Here is a 20,278-nt window from a genome sequence, read left to right on the forward strand (position 1 = left end):
TAAAACATTTTGACTCATATACAAACTATAAACTCTAGCTCTCTTTCAAGGGCACGCAATTACAAATGCATTCTCTTTTTTTTTCTTTTTCTGCCTTTTGGTTTTTTGCAATTTTGTATATTTTTTTTTGATACTCATAGTACATGGCTTTGCATGAATAGAAACAAATACAAAAGATAAAACAGCTAATATATACACCTCCTGATCAACTGGTCAGCACCTATACGAAAGAGATACGGGTTGTCCTACAGGTAAAATACTCAACAAAGAATTTCTTCTTTTGCTGGTAAGACATTTTCGGGTAGTACCCGTCCGCAAGATAGTTCGCGAAGTCGGCGAACCATGGAAAACCCTCATCCTGAGCCGAAACAAACATGAGACTCTCTGTCGGGAAGTGGTCATTAATCCTGACCCCCGGCTCTCCTAACTCAGCACCCACAAGACCCGAAAGATGATCGGCCGCTAGATTCTTGGCCCCCTTTTTATCACGGATCTCAATATCAAACTCTTGAAGCAACAGGATCCATCGGATAAGGCGTGGCTTAGCATCCTGTTTGCTAAAGAGATAACGAATGGCAGAATGATCCGTGTACACAATCGTCTTGGACAGAACAAGATAGGACCTGAATTATCAAATGCAAACACCACAGCTAAAAGCTCTTTCTCGGTGGTGGTGTAACTCTCCTGTGCACCATTCAAGGTCCGGCTAGCGTAGTAAATCGGATGGAAGTGCTTATCCTTCCGCTGTCCAAGAATCGCTCCGATTGCGAAGTCGCTCGCATCACACATCAACTCAAAGGGAAGCGGCCAGTCGGGAGCAATCATGATCGGGGCGTTAACGAGTTTGTCTTTTAAAAGATCAAACGCCTTGACATACTGCTCTAGAAAACACAAACGGGGCATCCTTCTCCAAGAGTTTGGTCATGGGTCTCGCGATCTTAGAAAAATCTTTAATGAACCGGCGATAGAACCTAGCGTGACCCAGAAAACTCCGGATGGATCTCACAGAAGTGGGTGGGGGAAGATTAGAAATGGACTCGACCTTCGCACGGTCGACCTCTATCCCCGCACTCGAAATACGATGCCCCAAAACAATGCCCTCGTGTACCATGAAGTGACACTTCTCCCAGTTAAGGACTAGGTTGGTGTCAACGCATTGGGCCAACATCCTCTCAAGGTTGGTGATGTGTTGTAAAACACTCGTATTTTCCGCACCTTTTATCTACGTAATATATTATATTTTATGTGTTTTAACTCGTTTAATATAGGTTTTACATAAGTTTATTCATATTGTAGGTTATGGGTTACAAGGAAGAAGAAACCGAGCTTTTCGAGCATGTTAAGGGCCTTTTACGCATAGGATTTCAAGAAACAACTCAAGGCCCGGCCCGTATGCATCATGGAGGCCCAAATCTTACATTATATTATAATATATAAAAAGATAAAAAAAACCCTAAGTGGAGTAGCAGCTGCGATCGCAGCAGAGGAAGGAAGGAAGCAAAGAAGAAATCTTTTTTCGGCTAGGGTTTGAAGGTTGTGGCGGCTAGGGAAGGAAGAAGACACAAGAACCAAGCCTCGGGATCATTCACCATTGTTTTTTTACAGCCGAGAGCAGCCCCGGAACATCTCATATCCTTACATCTTTTCTATTGTTCATACACTTTTAGTTTCTTGCTTAATTGTTGAATTGTTTTGCAATTACTTGAGAGATTGAATTGTTTATGATTAGAATTGGTTGTTGGACGATTGTTAAGATGATTGGTATGAGTTTTATGGAGTTTTTATTGAGTATATGCTGCTGTCCAAATAATATGATCGGCTAATCTTGTTAGTTCTACCTAGGAATGATGTTAATTGTTAGGTTTTGATGAGTTTTATGGATTGTTTGAATGATATACTTGAATTGTTATTGTAAAGTTTGATTTAGACATGAAATAGGTTGTGTTTAAGGGCTGGAAATTTTGGTGATTCATTGCATAAACCGCGCGTGTCGGTTGATTAATTTTGTATTGATTGATCGATGCATTGTTTGATTCTAGACTTTGTGTTTAGGGTTTGTTTGCGGTAGGTACCACCGTAGGGTTTTGTTGCGTGATTATTTGGATTAAGTACAGCGGTTAAACATATTCTTTGAGACCGAGAGGTGATAAGAAGTAGGGTCGTCTCATTGCCCTTGCATGCTAGAATAAGGATTGCGCGAGAGCGAGTTCGTTTCTTGTCAGGTTTAGGTATTTTGAGCGACTAGTTGATCTATTTTGGTTTAAGTTGAATTGTTCCTCTATCCTTGGTTGTGTAGTATTCATTGCCATTAGGGTCGAGTGTTGGTGAGACCGAGAGGTGATCTAGCATTAGAACACTTTAGCAATTGTTTCCCGGTTTGGTCGTTTTAGGCGATTTTGAGTAGTTTAGGCTTGTTGAGTGAGACCGAGAGGTGATCCAGTGAGCCCGAGCGATCCTTAGTCGTGCCATATTTAGGGACCGGTGTCTTGAAGTCATTCAATCCATTAGCTTGTTAGGCCTACAATTTGATTCAGACCTGGGTAGACGTTTTTCTCCATCCTAAGTTAATGCAGCTAGTTTTCCGTTAAATTTTCTATTTTAGGTAACTTTTGTCAGTCAGTCTAGTTAGTTCAGTTAAGTAATCAAAAATCAAAAAATTAATATATTATTATTCTAAGGTAGGTCTCGTCTAGGGTTAGTAATCGTTAGCGTCTTACGTGTCCACGTGTTCGATACTCGGACTTCCTAGGTCTATACTACTTGCGATCGGTATACTTGCCGGTTGTGTGTGGTTTTAGGATTTTCGTTTTAATATTAAAGCTTAGTTGTGAGGGTCAGTTGGAGAGACACTGATCGAAAGAGCTCCCAAACACAGAATAATCGTCCATGAACACCTCCATGGAGTCCTCGATCATGTCATGAAATATAGCCACCATGCACCTCTGAAATGTGGCTGGAGCGTTACACAGTCCGAACGGCATACGTCTATAGGCAAACGTGTCGTATGGGCAGGTAAACGTGGTTTTCTCCTGGTCATCGGGAGCAATCGGAATCCGAAAGTACCCGGAGAAACCATCCAAGAAGCAGTAGTACTGCTGACCTGCCAAACGCTCCAACATCTGATCGATGAAAGGTAAAGGAAAGTGGTCTTTCCTCGTGGCATCATTCAGTGTGCGGTAGTCAATGCAGACTCTCCAACCAGTCATAGTCCTAGTGGAAATGAGCTCGTTCCTCTCATTGGTGACGACGGTCATGCCACCCTTTTTTGGAACCACTTGGACTGGACTAACCCACGAACTATCAGAAATGGGGAAAATGATCCCCGCATCAAGGAGTTTGATGATCTCCTTCTTCACGACCTCCTGCATCTTCGGATTAAGCCATCGGTGCGGCTGAACGACAGTCCTATAATTATCCTCCATGAGGATTTTATGAGTGCAGAACGAAGGGTTGATACCCTTAATGTCGATAATCTTCCATGCAATGGCCTCCTTGTGCTCTCGAAGCACCCTCAACAATCTCTCTCTCTTGACCTCCGTCAAAGCTGATGCAACAATAACCGGCAACTTCCTTTCATTGTCCAAAAACGCGTACTCCAGATGGGCAGGTAAATCCTTAAGCTCTAAGGAAGGAGGGGGGCTCTCGACAGAAGGTCGTTCCATCGGGTCGTCACGTACGATCCCAGCAGACACCTCAGACTCAGGGGTATGTGACTCGGCGTCATCTTCCGTTGACTGATCGGTCATGGCAACCATCTCAATCTCCGGAATGTCCCTATCGAGAATCTGAGTGTCGGAGGCAGATCCTCCACAGATCTCGCTGAAAAACTCCCCAACATGCTCCATGATGGTATCGATAAAGTATAGGGAGTCATCAGCAGACTTGGGGTGTTTCAGTGTCTGTCGAACGTCAAAGGTGACGTTCTCATCCCCAACTCTCAAAATCAACTTACCCTCGCAGACGTCAATCAACGCCTGTGCAGTGGCAAGGAATGGTCAGCCTAAAATCAGTCCAGAATGACAAAGTCCACCGGGAAGATGAACTTGTCGACACGAACTAGCATGTTCTCGACCACCCCTCGAGGGTATTTCACAGAATGATCAGCAAGCTGGATACTCATCCTGGTAGGCCTTGGTTCGCCTAAACCCAGCTTGCGATACACGGAATACGGCATGAGATTAATACTGGCACCGAGATCGGCCAGCGCATGAATAACCGTATCATCACTCAAGATGCAGGGAATCGTGAAACTCCCTGGATCGGCCATCTTCTCTGGTAACTTCCTCTGTAAGACAGCAGAACAGCTAGCACTCAATGGGATGGAAGCGACCTCAGCAAGCTTCTCCTTATTCGAAAGAATGTCCTTGAGGAACTTCGCGTGTTTAGGCATCTGGGTGAGTGCCTCAAGGAATGGAATATTAAGGTGAAGCTGCTTCAAAAGATCAAGAAATTTAGAATTCTGCTCCTCATCTCTATCTCTACGGAGTCTCCCGGGGTATGGTACTCTAGGTTTGTAGACTCTCGGCGGATCGCTCGGTAACTGCTGTCTATCAGCCTGTGCTGAACTCCCTGGGCTGCTCCTCTTATGCACCTTGGCCGGTGGAGACTCCATCTGAATCTCCTCATCCACTTGCTCCTCTCTATCATCAACTGCAGGCTCCTCGACGACTCTCACTCTCGACCTCTCCTGAATCCCGGGCTCATCTCGTGCCCCTGCACTACTCCTCGTTGTCACAGCTTTAGCGAATCCCTTCGGGTTTTTACTCGGTGTTACTCGGTAGCGTACCCTGGGGCCTCTCGTTCAATCGACTGGCTATCTCCCCCATCTGCTGCTCGAGACTCTGAATCGACGCTCCTTGATTCCTCATGAACTGCTCGTGCTCCCGAAACTTCTCCTGGGTCTCCTTATGTCGGGAATCCTCTTGTGTCATAAGCTGTGACAACATCTGCGTCTGCTGCGCCATCATCTCCTCCAAAGTGGGCTTCTTCTCCCCACTTCTCGCTCCCTCACCGGCATCCTGGAATAAACTCTGATGCTGCTGAAAACCGGACTGATTACCGCCCCTCCATTTGGAATTCTGGTTGCCTCTCCATCCCTCAACCCGCGCTCGTTGTTGCCTGTATAGCTTTCTAGAGTAGAGATCTAGCAACGCATTCTAAGCACAGATCATTGGTATTGGATGTATCGTTAGGTTGTGCCGAGTCAAATCTGCTCCGTTTTTTTTCCGTTGCTATTATAAGAATTGAAAGAATTAGGATTTCGGTTTGGATTTCCTATAAAGTCTACGACCTCCTCCTGCGAACTGACTAGGCACTGAACGGTATCATGCCCTCCTCTGCATATCTCGCACAGCTTGCTCTTCGTCTGCAAGTCCTTCACAATCTGCGCTAACGCCTCTACCTTTGCCGTGAGTACGGTGGTCGTGTCCACCGAATGCATGCCGCGTGAAATAGAATCGACGGTCTTACCACCCTTGGCGGGTGGTCGCTGGTATTCGCTCATATCCAACCCGTTAAACAAAGTGATGCACTCATCCGGGTCCTTCGTCGTCAGCAAATTTCCTCTCGCCGCCGTGTCAAGCATGTTCTGCGTCACGTACGTCACTCCATTATAAAACTTATCGACAACCGCCCAATCTTGCAAGCCGTGGTTCGGGCACAATGCTAACAGATTCTTAAAATGCTCCCATACCTCGTAGAAACTCTCGGTATCCTCCATCTGAAAAGAATGTATCTGGTTACGCAAACAAGCGGCCTTAGCCGGAGGATCGTATTTCTCAAGAAATAGGGTCTGCATGGCAGCCCAAGTAGTTATGGAGCCCTGTGGGAGGGACTCGAGCCACAGACTCGCTTTATCGATGAGCGAGAACGGAAAAACGCGGAGTTTCACGGCGTCTTCGGATACGCCAGCAAGATGGAAGGTGTCGTAGATACGCGCGATTCGAGTGAGATGATGATGCGGGTTTTCGTGAAGTAACCCGTGGAATTGAGCAGAATGAGAAATGGTGTTCAGAATATTCGAAGGAATCTGCCAGTTCGCGTTAACTCCAATGGAGGGTGGTGCGATGCTGGATCTCGTGCCAGCATTGGCTGGTCGGGCCCGGTCTGCAACTGTCCTCCTCGGTGGTGGAATGTCGCCCATGATCTTATCCCTATTGTCGGAGTCAACGGATGAAGAGGTGGATGAAGGTGAAATGGGACGACGTCTCTAACGAAACTCTCTCTGTGGCTCGGGGAATGCTTCAGTGTCGAGTGGTCCACGAGATCGAGTCTGTCGCATAAAACTATAATTAGAAATAAAATTATCTAAACTATTCTAACAAATAAGCAAAATAAAACAAAAACAATCATAAGTAGCACAAAAGGTAAGTCCTAACTCAGATTGCTCTCAAAACGCCTAAAACCGTGTCCCCGGCAACGACGCCAAAAACTTGATGTGTGTCGGATAACCCTATAACAATGATCCTCACAACTAATCTTTAAATATAAAACAAAAATCATAAAACCACACACAACCGGTAAGTGTAACGATCGCAAGTAGTATAGACCTAGGATGTCCGAGTATCGAACACGTGGACAAGTAAGACGCTAACGATTACTAACCCTAGACAAGACCTACCTTAGAATAATATTTAATTGATTTTTGATTTTTAATTACTTAACTGAACTAACCTAACTGACTGACAAAACTTACCAAAAATAGAAAACTTAACGGGGAACTAACTGTGTTAACTTAGGATGGAGAAAAACGTCTACCTAGGTCTGAATCAAACTGTAGGCCTAACAAGCTAATGGATTAAATGATATCAAGACACCGGTCCCTAAAGATGACACGACTAAGGATCGCTCGGGCTCACTGGATTACCTCTCGGTCTCACTCAACAAGCCTAAACTACTTAAAATCGGCTAAAACGACCAAACCGGGAAACAATTGCTAACGTGTTCTAATGATGGATCACCTCTCGGTCTCACCAACACTCGACCCTAATGGAAATGAATACTACACAACCAAGGATAGAGGAACAATTCAACTTAAACTAAAATAGATCAACTAGTCGCTCAAAACACCTAAACCTGACAAGAAACAAACTCGCTCTCGCGCAATTCTTATTCTAGCATGCAAAGGCAATGAGACAACCCTAACTTCCTGTCACCTCTCGGTCTCTAAGAAGGTGTATAACCGTTGTACTTAATCCAATAAATCATGCAACAAAACCCTACAGTTGTTCCTACCGCAAACAAACCCTAAACACAAAGTCTAGTATCAAACACTGCACCGATCAATCAACACAAAACTAATTAACCACGCACGGGGTTTATGCAATGAATCACCAAAATTTCCAGCCACTAAACACAACCTATTTCATATCTAAATCAAACTTTACAATAACAATTCAAGTCCATCAATCAAACAATCCATAAAACTCATCAAACACTAACAATAATCATCATTCCTAGGTAGAACTAACAAGATTAGCCGAGAATCATAATTGGACAGCAGCTAACACTCAATAAAATCATCATAAAATTCATACCAATCATCTTAACAATCGTCCAACAATCAATTCTAATCATAAACAATTCAATCTCTCAAGTAATTGCAAAACAATTCAACAATTAAGCAAGAAACTAAAAGTGTATGAACAATGAAAAAGATGTAAGGATATGAGATGTTCCGGGGCTGCTCTCGGCTGTAAAAAACAGTGGTGAATGATCCTGAGGCTTGGTTCTTGTGTCTTCTTCCTTCCCTAGTCGACAAAACCTTAAACCCTAAGCCGAAAATTTTTTTTTCCCCTCTTCTCCTTGGCTGATGTCTGCCGATCGCAACCTGTTAGCACCCCTAGGGTTTTTTTTATATCATAAGTATAATGTAAGACTTGGGCCTCCATGATGCATATGGGTCGGGCTTTGAGCCTTGTCTTGGAATCGTATGCGTATAATGCTCGTAAGCTCCTCGAAAAGTCCCGGTTTCTCTTCCTTGTAACCCAAAACCTACATGATTATTAAAACTATGTGTAACATATATAAATCAAGTAAAAACACATAAAATATAATATAATACGTAGATAAAAGGCACAGAAAATACGTGTGTTTTACAACACATCAATAATCCCAAGATCAACGCTGTGGAAGAAGACGAAGATAACGAAGAATATCCTAAAATATCCGAATATTGTTTTAACCTAGATATTGGTGGTGTAATTTGTGCCATGCAGGATCTAGGTGACATGGCTAGATGGCCTAAGAAAAATGAGAAGCCCGGATCCAACAAAGACAAGTCAAAATGGTGTGCATTCCATGAAGACTTTGGACATCAGACAGACGATTGTATAGCACTCCGGAAAGAGATTGGATACCTTCTCAGCAAAGGACATCTGAAAGAACTATTTGGAAGAAATAAGAACAAGAATTAGGATCCTGTCAAGATACCTGAAAGGGCACCTTCTCTACCACCCGGAGCTAAGGTGGTATCCTTTATCTCGGGAGGATCTGACATCTGCGGCACCTCGTATTCAGCAGCCAAGAAACATTCCAGAGAAACGAAGATGGACAACGGAGAAAGACCTCTCCGTACTTCCACACTGACTACTCAAAGGATCTTATCCTTCGATGAGGAGGATAGATGTGGCCTTGTGGATCCCAACCACGACAGGTTGGTAATCACTTTATGTATAGCTAACTGTTTTGTGTGCAGGATACTCGTTGATGGAGGAAGCTCTGTAAACATTATCCAGATGGATGCATTGAATAAAAGGGACATCCTGGAAACGGAAATTATCCCGAAATCCTCAGTCCTTGTCGGATTCAGTGGCAAAACCAAGAACACGTTGGGAGAAATCAAACTCCTAATATATATTGAGGGAACTAACTCCCTACAAAAGTTCTGCGTTATTGACTCTCTGTCTTGTTGTAATGTAATTTTTGGCAGACCCTGGATCCACAGCATGAAGGCAGTACCTCAACCTACCATCAGTGTGTGAAAATCCCAAGTCCTTGGGAGTCATCAAAATTGAGAGTGATCAACAAGATGCCAAGGAATGTTATGCTTCGTCAATGAAGTAGACTACAAAGCCTACTCAAGCATAGCAATTACAGAAACAGCCGGGGAAGGTCCTGCAAGCAAGAGAACAGGATGTAAAGGAAGTATCTTTGAATCCTCAGGATACTGAGATCAAAGTATTGCTGGGATCAAGTATTCCTGAGGATATTGAGATGGAGTTGATATCGTTCCTAAATAAAAGAGCTTCTACCTTCGCCTGGAAACATGAAGATATGACAGGTATCTCTAAATCCATAATAACTCATAAACTTGGTATAGATAAATCTTTCAGGCCAGTACATCAAAAACGAAGGATGTTTGCTCCTGAGAGAAACGTTATCATACAAGAAGAAGTGCAGAAGCTTCTCAAGACCAAAATGATAAGGGAGGTCCATTATCCTAGATGGTTGGCCAATTTAGTTGTGGTCCAGAAGAAGAATGGAAAGTGGAGAGTATGCGTGGACTTCACAGACCTGAATAAGGCCTGCCCAAAAGATCCATTTCCACTCCCACACATCGACTCACTGGTGGATGCAACCGCTGGCCATGAACTGCTAACCTTCATGGACGCATCCTCAGGATTTCAGCAAATTCAAATGGAACCTAAAGATCAAGAGGACACAGCCTTCATGACTCCCACAGGTATATACTGTTATACTGCAATGCCTTTTGGACTTAAAAATGCAGGTGAAACATACCAAAGGCTCGTCAACATGATGTTCAAAGACCAACTAGAGGACACGATGGAAGTCTACATAGATGACATGGTTGTGAACTCAAAAAAGGCTGAGGATCATCTCAAAGACTTGGCAACAGCATTTGATATCCTAGATGAATACAACATGAAGCTGAATCCAGCCAAGTGTCACTTTGGGGTCAAAGCCGGAAAATTCCTGGGATACATGGTCACCAAAAGAGGAATAGAAGCAAGCCCAGAGCATATCAAGGCTATCCTGGATATCAAATCACCAAGGAATGTCAAAGATGTCCAAAGGTTGACTGGAAGAATAGCTGCTCTCAACAGATTCATATCAAGATCTTCAAAGAAGTGTAAAGAATTTTTTGATATCCTGAGGAAGAATCAAAAGTTCGAATGGGGAGAGAAGCAAGAAAGGGCATTGGTATCCCTGAAGGAATACTAATCCTCAGCACCACTTCTAATGAAGCCAGTCGATGGTGAGCCTTTATCCCTATACTTAGCCGTTTCTGGGAATGCAATCAGTGCCGTCTTGGTCAAGGATCATGAAGGTCAACAACATCCAATATATTATGTAAGTAAAAGTCTACTAGATGCTGAATCCATGTATTCCTATCTTGAAAAGTTAATTTTAGCTCTTATAATGGCTTCCACTAAACTAAGACATTACTTTGAAACTCATGTTATACATGTAAAAACTAACTATCCTATTAAGGCTGTTTTGAGAAAACCAGAAATGTCAGGTAGGATGGAAAAATGGGCTATGAAACTTAGTGCATACGATATCTTGTATAAGCCAAGAACAGCCATCAAATCTCAGGCACTTGCCGACTTTGTGGCTGATTTAAGCCAGGATATACTTGAAGAAGTTGAAAAGGAACAGTTGAAAGTCAAGGAAAGTTGGACTTTGCATACCGATGGTGCCTCCAACATAAGAGGAACAGGTCTAGGTATCCTGCAAAAATCACCACATGGGGACATAATACCTCTATCTATATCTTGTGAATTTCAGGCTACTAATAATGAGGCTGATTATGAGGCCTTAATAGCTGGTTTGCAATTAGCTAAGGATATGAAGGTCAGGTATCTTCAAGTTTATGTTGATTCTTTGTTATTAGCTAACCATTTCAATGGCTCTTATGCAGCGAATGCAGAAAACTTAGCGAAATATTTAGAAATAGTTAAGCAATTAGCTGTGTGTTTCGAAACATTTGACATAGTGCAGGTACCAAGAGAAGAGAACACTGAAGAAGATGCCTTAGCAAACTTGGCATCAGCTCTAAGATACCAGGAGATGACAAGATACCTATCATGCATATCTTGACTCCAGCAACAAAGGAGAACCTCGAAGTCTTAGAAACTTCAAATTCTAAGGATAATCCAGCATCTTGGACCAATCCCATAATACGGTATCTTCAGGATAACGAGATCCCAGAAGGAAAAAATTCCAGAGCATTCCGAATGAAGGTAGCCCAATATATTATCCTAAATAATGTATTATATAGAAAATCACTTGCAGGTCCATACTAGAGATGCCTGGAATATCAAGAAGCACAAGAAGTTCTCAAAGATATACATGAAGGTGATTGCGGAAACCACACTAGGGGCAGAGCCTTAGCATCCAAAATACTAAGGACAGGCTACTTCTTGCCAACAATGAAGAGAGATGCAATGGATTTCTCCAAGAAGTGTGATGCTTGCCAAAGACATAGCAACATATTGCACCAACCAGCCGAACCATTATATCCTATCATATCCCCGTGACCATTTATGAAATGAGGAATGGATATTGTGGGTAAGCTGCCCAAAGCTCCTGGTGGAAAGGTCTTCATGCTAGCCATGACAGATTACTTCTCCAAGTGGATCGAAGCAGAGGCATTTGTCCAAGTTAAAGAAAAGGATGTGATCTCATTCATCAAGCGCAACATCCTGACAAGATTTGGTATCCCAGCAGAGATTGTTTGCGACAATGGATCACAATTCATCGGAAGAAGAACAACCAACTTTTGTGAAAGTTGGGGAATCAAGATGGTGACTTCAACTCCAGTACATCGTTTAGCTAATGGTCAAGCGGAGTCTAGTAACAAAATCATCATCAACAACCTGAAGAAGAAATTGGGGTCCAAGAAGGGAAAATGGGTTGAAGAACTACCATTTGTTCTTTGGGCTGACAGGACCACTTCAAAAAGTGCAACGGGACAAACACCTTTTTCCTTGGTGTTCGGGGCTGAAGCTGTTATCCCTACAGAGATGGTGATCTCTACAGCAAGAACCAGCATCCAGGATACCGAATCCAATAACAAAAGTCTTACCGAAGACCTGGATACCATCGATGAAATCAGGGATCTCGCCAGGGTCAGAATGGCAGTATACCAACAAAGAATAGCCAAATCCTACAACAAGAATATCAGGGTTCGAAGATTCCAAGTAAAAGAATTTCAGAATACCACAAACCCAGCAGATGGAAAACTAGCTCCAAAGTGGGAAGGCCCTTACCTGATTGATTCAGAGGCAGGAAAAAGGGCCTACAGGTTAATCACTATGGAAGGTGTTCCTATACCAAGAGCTTGGAATGTTATCCACCTCAAGGCATATTTTTGTTACTTGACCGGTATGCTGGTATTCTCAAAATAGAAGGTATGTTCCCTTATCTATTCTTACATTTTTTAACTTTATTATCTCTAAATCAAGTTTACTGACTTAAGCATCAGAGGGGTGTTAGCCAGGCTAACACCCACCCCTCATCAAGAGCTTAGTGTTTTGCAGTAATCCTAAGGACACGTTATCTCGACAACAGTCAAAGGTTGATCACCTCCCACACGAATATGATATCCCTGATATCCCCCAAGGTTTAAAGGTCTTCACCTTTCCAACGAACGCCAGGAGCGCATGAATATGATATCCTGAATATCTCAAAAGGTTTAAAGGTTTTCACCTTTCTAACGACGCCTGGAGCGCACGATGATTCGTATATAGTTCGAGACAGGCTGACCAAACCAGCTGACAATCCGTCTGTTGTTAGCTATATACTGGATCCTTAAGATAAGTGACAGACGTGTCACACATATGGTTTATAACATTTTCATGTTATCTAAGGTTTATAACACGTTCGTGTTATCTAAAAGTCTTGGCATAATCATGGCCATGCGTTTGGGACCTTCCCCAGTTTTATCTCAAGTTAAGACATTTTCATGTCTCTGAAGTAAAGGCCTAGTCGCCAGTAAAAAGGCTTTATCGCTAGTTAATGGGCTTTGTCGCTAGAATTATCTAACTTTGTCTTGACAGACCGTTAAATCTATGATGGTTACTAAGTTGTATTTAACTTAGCAAAATCCCAGAAGCTTGATACTTAAAATGATCAACGGTGGGGGGACATCACATGTAAGCCCATTGGATTTATAAGTAATCTCCATGAAGGTACTCTTTACACTTAGTTTTATCACCCGATTTATACTTCAAGGTATAATCTTTTGGTCTGATTGTGATAATTCACGCAAGACATAAGGATATGTTATCCTGAAGTTATTTCATATCAATTCCTAATAAATCTTTTAAATTGTGTTTTCTAAAAACATAAGAATATTTTATGTTCAGGATATATGGTCCTCAGGACATTTCAATACAAGATCTTAACAAAAACCTTTTTCTGAAATTCTAATTCTCTAAATATTCGAGAAGCTTGCTATTAGGATACGTTATCCTCGAAGTAACTTATTTCAGAGAATTAAAACGACATTCCAACTAAAATTTACAAGTTACTAAACACAATACTTAAAGCCAAAAGATTATGTTATTACTAATCAAAAGTGCAGAAAATTAGAAAGGCAACACCCGGGTTTCGTTTTGAAAAGCCAAGATCCCTCCACCCGAATATTGCCAGATGTTCAAAAGTCAAGATAGGGCTTCGTCTTGGAAAGTCAAGATCCCTCCACCCATGTATCCTAATATCCTAAGCATACTATTGTTCAAAGACAAGAAAAAGCAAATTGTTCAAACAGCCATTACAACCCAACATCAAACCACAAACACATAAAACCTTAAAAAATTAGGCTCAAGCTTTTTCTTTACCGCCATCACTGCCCAATTGCACCTCATCACCAACAGCCTTCACCGCTCCCTTGATCGCCACATCCACTGCCTCCTCAGCAACCTTCTCCGCTCTGCTCGGACCAAGCCTCCTCTACCGCTTCCTCATTCAGCTCAGCTAAGACCCTTTCCCAACTAGCTACATCCCAAAAGGGAGTGTCCAAACCAGCTTCCTTCGCTTCTTTCGCCATCCTGAGCCGGGATTGGAATACGGAAACAGCAGCAGACTTTTTCGCCCCCTCCATAGCCTCATAAACCTTTACCAAGCATTCAGCCTTTTTGATGGACCAGCTCCTTCTTGGCCAATGACAGCTCCAGTTTCATGTCGTCCAGCTCCTTGGTCTTCTTATCAAGAAGACTGGTCTTTGTGACCCCTATCTTCATCAATTCGGAGATACGAGTATGGGCTTCATGGAGTTCAAGGCTCATGGCAGTGAACCGGGAGGAAAGATACTCGAGGTCCTACAAGGATAAAGGATCCTTAGTATAAATTATCCTCAAGATATAAGAAATCATGACAAATTAAAAAGATACCTGCTGAGTCTTATTCATGGCATCGTGGAAATCAACATCGTGCACGGGAATGGATTCACTGGTCTCTTGACTCTTCCGCTTTTTAGAGCCCTTTGCGCGGCTGCCTTCAGGTCGAGGGATAGAAGTGGGGACATGTTCCTTCTTGATGGTGCTTCGGGTGGATACCACACTGTCAATATCTTCAAGAGCAAAAGTAGAAGTAGACTTGCCTACAACTACACAGGTTAGTATCTCTGATCCTTAAAAATCATACTAACATCTCGAATGTTTCTTACCAGACATAACAGAACTCGAGGACGGAGATGGTTCTTGAAAGCTTGACTGGAAATGAAACGTCCTCTCTTCCTCGTCAATGAGAAAGAAAGAGGCAAGCTTATCCTCGGTTTCTCCAGTGGGAGGGGCAATCTCGAAGAACTTCAAAGCTGTAGAAAACAGAAATATCAGTCACAAAGATGTCAATGTATATCTTCAAGATAAAGTATCCTACTTTTGGAAACCCAGAGATAAGGAAGATTATCAGACTGTGAGAGAGTATCTCTCCTAACAAAAAAGAATTGTCTCTTCCACTGGTCATTGTTCTGGGTGTTTTTCAGAACAAGCGGGGTTCGGCCATATTTGGTTTTAAAAAGGTATCTTGAAGATCCATGGCTGTGAAGATCGTACACGGACGCAAGCTCAAAAAGGGTAAAGTTAAGAGCATGATCAGCGATCAATCTCTCCAGAACGAACAAGGTCCTCCAAACCATCGGCATGGTTTGGGCGAAACTAAGACCTGTTCTAGAAAAGAACTCTGTGGTAAAGGCAGGAAATGGGTACGAAAACCCGATTTTAAACGGCAAAAATGGAAAACAGATCCAGGTTTTTGAAGCATGGTCAGAATAGAGGGCGGCATCGAAAGGTCTAAAAACTGTTCGCAGAGGAAAACATCCTCGAGACCGTAGATTAGCAATATCGGCATCACCAAAAATGCATATCTCACTCGCTGGACTAGCAAGGAGATTTTGCGATACAAAATCCTCAATACCGGAAGGACGAAGCTTTGGACTCATGATTTGAGAAGAGAGAATAGAGAAAAGTTACCTGGATAATGGAAGAAGATGGATGGAAATATTATTTATCCAAGTAATTATAAGGCCGGCCTAGGGTTTACCCAAAGAACGGATGAGTGACACGTGCATCATCGATCTACCACACATGCCAAAATTTGAAATTCAAATTTCAAAAATTTTACAGCTGTAAACCATATCTACAACTGTCAAATTTGGGGATAATTGTTAGGGCACGGATTTTCAGTATCCTCAGCAAATATTATATTTAGAACGAATCCAGGATCCGGTATCCTCTAAGGTAACTGGTATCCTAATTACATTATATAACTAGCACGGTATTTGCTACTTTCCATGTTTACCAGGTCAAAGACCGTTGCTTGATCACCCGAAGACTCGCACTTTCAGTTGATAGATCATGGCATAAAAGGAAACATGTTGATTGAGAGATTAACGGCTAATTAGATTTAGTCTAAGAGTTTCTTTAAATATAGGGCATATTGTTAGACTTTGTTCATTATAAATAGCGCTCTAAACAAATGATCAAACACACACTCAAGCACTCGAGAACTTACTAGTACTCGCATTCTCTGTAATCACGATTGAGCTCCACAATTGTAATCACCTTTATTATTAATAAACCGGTGGTGATAGTTTTTGCCGCCCGGGGTTTTTTGCTTGTTATCCTAAGGATAACTAGTTTTTTCCTCGCAACAAATCCTCGTGTTCAAGCACTTTTACGTTCATTTCATACAAGCACCAAGTCCCGATTACTAATTTGCTTACGAAATCATTGTTGTTAATTTTTGACCAAAACATGGATTATAGTTATAATATTTAACTTCAATGATTTAATGCTAAACACCAAGATATATATTGGGTATTCTTCATGTTTGCAATATTTATACAAAATGTTTGGAGAATATTAAGAAAATACACATTTTTTTTAGTTCAAATGCATATGAGAAAATTATTAAATCCAAATTTGAAACCAATCTTATATGAAAAAAATCATGCATTGTTGCTCGAATAAAGGTGGACAATACAAATTCAAAAGACCTACAAATTCAAAAGACCTGCAATTTGTAGCTCGATAATGATCCACCTTTATTTTATTTATTTGCAAATACCCGTGACTTTAAAATTTTATTCTAAAAGACCTGCAACTTTGATCTTTATGTTTCCTTATTTTCTTATTTTACCATTAATATTAATAAATGAATCGGTTAGGATTTACATTTAATAAAAATATTGAATTCTTGTATTGAAATGAATTAAAAGATAAGGACCATATATTAAAATTTTTTGAAAAACAAAATGTGAGGATGGCTATGAGGTTGACAAGTGGTAAATGTGGTAGTCTTTTATTAGAATAGATAGATCATTATTCTATTTTTAATTTAACTTTTTTTTATTTTTATCATTAGTTTAATAAAAAAAACCCAAACGTAGATAAAATTATAAATTACTTATAAAGGTTATAACTAAAATATAAAGTTTTTCTTTTATAACTTTTAAAATTTAGAGTTTTTCTAAAATTCAAATACACCATTGAAACATGGTTTTCTTTATCTACACGTGGACATAAAATTTATTCAAAATCGAGCGGGTCAAATTTATATCGAGGTTTTTTTTACCCGCTCGGTTTTAAATAAATCTTATGTCGGCACATAGATAAAAAAAAAGCATGTCTTAATGTTGTATTTGGATTTTAGTAAAACTTTATATTTTAAAAGTTATAAAAGAAAAACTAATTATGAGTAAAATTAAATATAATAATATAAGATTAAGAAAAGTACAAAAAAAATTCATAAAACTCGTCAAGACTATTTTTTACCAAAATTAGTCGTCTTGACAAGTTTAGGACGTCAAAATACTCGTCCCTGAATTTTTCTTAGCCTAAAATAATCGTCGCGACTAATTTTGTAAACTACTCGTTAACATCAAGAATCTAGTCGTTACGACTAGTTTAAAATACATATATTTGGAATTCTTTACAAATAATACTTGAAACTTTTTTTAAAATTATATATTTTGGGAATTTTCTCAAAAATTAAATATAGGAACGGGATAGAAATACGACATGATAAGATAAGGTCTAGTTTTCTTCTTTGTTATATTTTGCTAAGGTTTCAGCTTGTTTTTTAGGGGTTTTATCACACATATAAAATATCACGTTACACATAGCTTTAGAACGTACGATTTGTACAATATTTGTCATAGTTTCAAAGCAATTATTGTTCGTGAAGAAAATTCATTATGAAAAGTCTGATATAACGACTGGAGATTATATATTGTGAATAGACTTAACGACTAGGCGTTAAATAATTGACCAAAAAAATCACCCTTAGAATAATATCAAGTATATCTACCATAGCTTCCGTATAAATATGTAGGCCTGTGAATGTTCGGTGAACTATCGTGAACCGTTCGGCGGGAAGTTCGTTTATGTTCGTTTATTTAATAAACGAACGAACATGAACAAAAAATTTGTGTTCGTTTAATTAAACGAACCAACATGTACACACGTTTCGTTCGTTCATTTATGTTCATGAACGTTCGTTTATGTTCGTTTATGTCTGTTTATTTATGCCCATTTATGTATTAATATTAATAGAAAATAATTAAATATAATCTGGATATGTCATCTACTTAAAGATTTTTTATTTGTTAATTTGTGTTCATTTAAATGTTTTCATTTAAGTTCGTTTATAATTGTGTTCATTTACGTATGTTCATACATGTTCGTTTATCTTTATTCAGTTATGTTAGTTTAGATTTAAACAAACGAAAACAAATGTCTATTTTTAAATAAACGAACATGAACATAAAAATTTGTTCGATTAAGTGTCCGTGTTCTTTTAAAGTTAAATGAACGAACACGAGCATGCCCTTGTTCGTGTTCATTCGATTCGTTTACAGGCTTTCATTATTCACATTGATGAATACATCGGTCTCAATCTATAGGGTCTGCGGATTTTATTTGTGTTTGTTTGTGTTCGTGAACCGTTCGTGAACACATTAATTTCCTTAATAAACAAACACGAACATAAAATCTCGTTCGGTAAGTGTTCGCGAACACATTATTTACTTAACGAACGAACATGAACAAGGCCTTGTTCGTGTTCGTTCGGTTTGTTTACAGCCCTATAAATACACAACTTGTGTGGTATCCTCACCACACAGCAACCACAAGTTAAAGCTATCCTCAAAGGTATGCACCCAAACGCTCATACTTTGATATCTCATGTCTCAATATTCTATGCATATAGTTATAGCTAAACATGTAGGTAAAGATTTTTATGAACGTAAACTGACATAAATCTTTTCTTTAGGTTAACAACATGGGTGGTGGTGGACGGATGAATGTTGCTAGTGCCGAACACACACGTGTACCAGTCGCAAAACCTCCGTTCGAGCTTAGCGATCTAAAGAAAGCAATACCACCACACTGTTTCAAGCGTTCACTCATGTCCTCCTTTGCAGCCCTTTTTCGTGATTTTGTCATTGTCGGTGCCTTATACTATCTCGCAGATACTTTCATTCCCGTGCTTCCTAAACCCTTAGCATATGTAGCATGGCCTGTTTACTGGTATCTACAAGGTGCTTATCTTATGGGTTTGTGGCTCATTGGCCACGATTGCGGCCATGAAGCGTTTAGCGACTATACATGGGTCAATGACACTGTTGGGTTCATCCTACACTCGCTGGTCCTCACTCCATATTTCGGATTCAAATACAGCCACCGTACGCACCATTCAAACACCAACTCCATTGAATATGATGAGGTTTGGATCCCCAAGCGAAAGTCCGATAAGTTGTTCAGCGAAGTTCTCAACAACCCGATGGGTGCATTTTTCGTATGTGTGGCCAAGATTGTTGTTGGCTATCCCTTGTACTTCTTGTTCAATTTTTATGGTAGGAAATACGAGAAGGGGATTGAGAGCCACTTTTACCCATTTAGTCCTATCTTCAACGACAGCGAGCGCTTTCAAATTTTCCTCACGGACCTCGGAATCATTGGCACTTGTTACGCGGTTTACCGAGCTGCGACAATCATGGGCACGCAATGGGTGATTAACATCTATGGGATGCCAGTTCTTTTCATGAGTGGTTTTTTCATCGTGCTCACGTATCTACAACACACCCACCCTTCCATCCCTCACTATGATTAGACCGAGTGGGACTGGATGCGAGGGTGCTTAGCCACCGTCAACCGAGACTTCAGATTCTTGAACCATGCTTTCCATGACGTTGGTCGTACTCACACTCTTCACCATCTCTTCCCTAAAATTCCACACTACCATTGTTTCGAGGCCAGTGAGGCCGTGAGGCCTATCTTGGGTGAATACTTCAAATACGACGATACGCCCATTCTAAAGGCTGTTTGGAGGGAGACAAAGGACTGCATCTTTGTCGAACCAGAAGAATTTGATGGACAGAAAAAGGGTATCTACTGGTTCTACAAATAGGGATGTTATGTTTTAATTGGTATTATGTTTCAAAGAAGGTAATGTATCTTAAATGGTATTAAAATTAATCAAGAGATCGGTTATTAGTTTGACTCAATAAATGGAAATCATAATTAAGTGAAGAGATTTATCGGGTGGATTATTTGTTATGGCTCTAAATTAACTAAACATAACAAATTGGGATGTTAACGAACCGAACATAGTTATGCTCAATTGCTCATACTTAGTTTGGTTTGAAACCGGGTTAAACCGAAGAGTTTGAATTTAAAGAAGCGAGCGACATACTTGTGCTTGAACTTGGTTTGATTCAAAATCGAGTGACTTGGTCCGGCTTTCGTATAAAGTTTTCAATTTTAAGTTTCTAAAACTCCAAAAATTTCGTTAATTCAAGAATTCCAACTAT

The 20,278-nt window shown here is 40.6% G+C and overlaps 1 pseudogene; it reads left to right on the top strand.

The window, feature by feature from the left end:
- Window positions 1-18,747: 18,747 nt before the first annotated feature.
- On the top strand, window positions 18,748-19,909 carry LOC143539635 (delta(12) fatty acid desaturase DES8.11 pseudogene; annotated as a pseudogene).
- The last annotated feature ends 369 nt before the right edge of the window (window positions 19,910-20,278 follow it).

The sequence above is a fragment of the Bidens hawaiensis genome, unplaced genomic scaffold, assembly GCF_021521415.1.
Source record: "Bidens hawaiensis isolate Kalapana, Puna unplaced genomic scaffold, B.hawaiensis_p1.1 tig00011963_1, whole genome shotgun sequence".
Taxonomy (NCBI): domain Eukaryota; kingdom Viridiplantae; phylum Streptophyta; class Magnoliopsida; order Asterales; family Asteraceae; genus Bidens; species Bidens hawaiensis.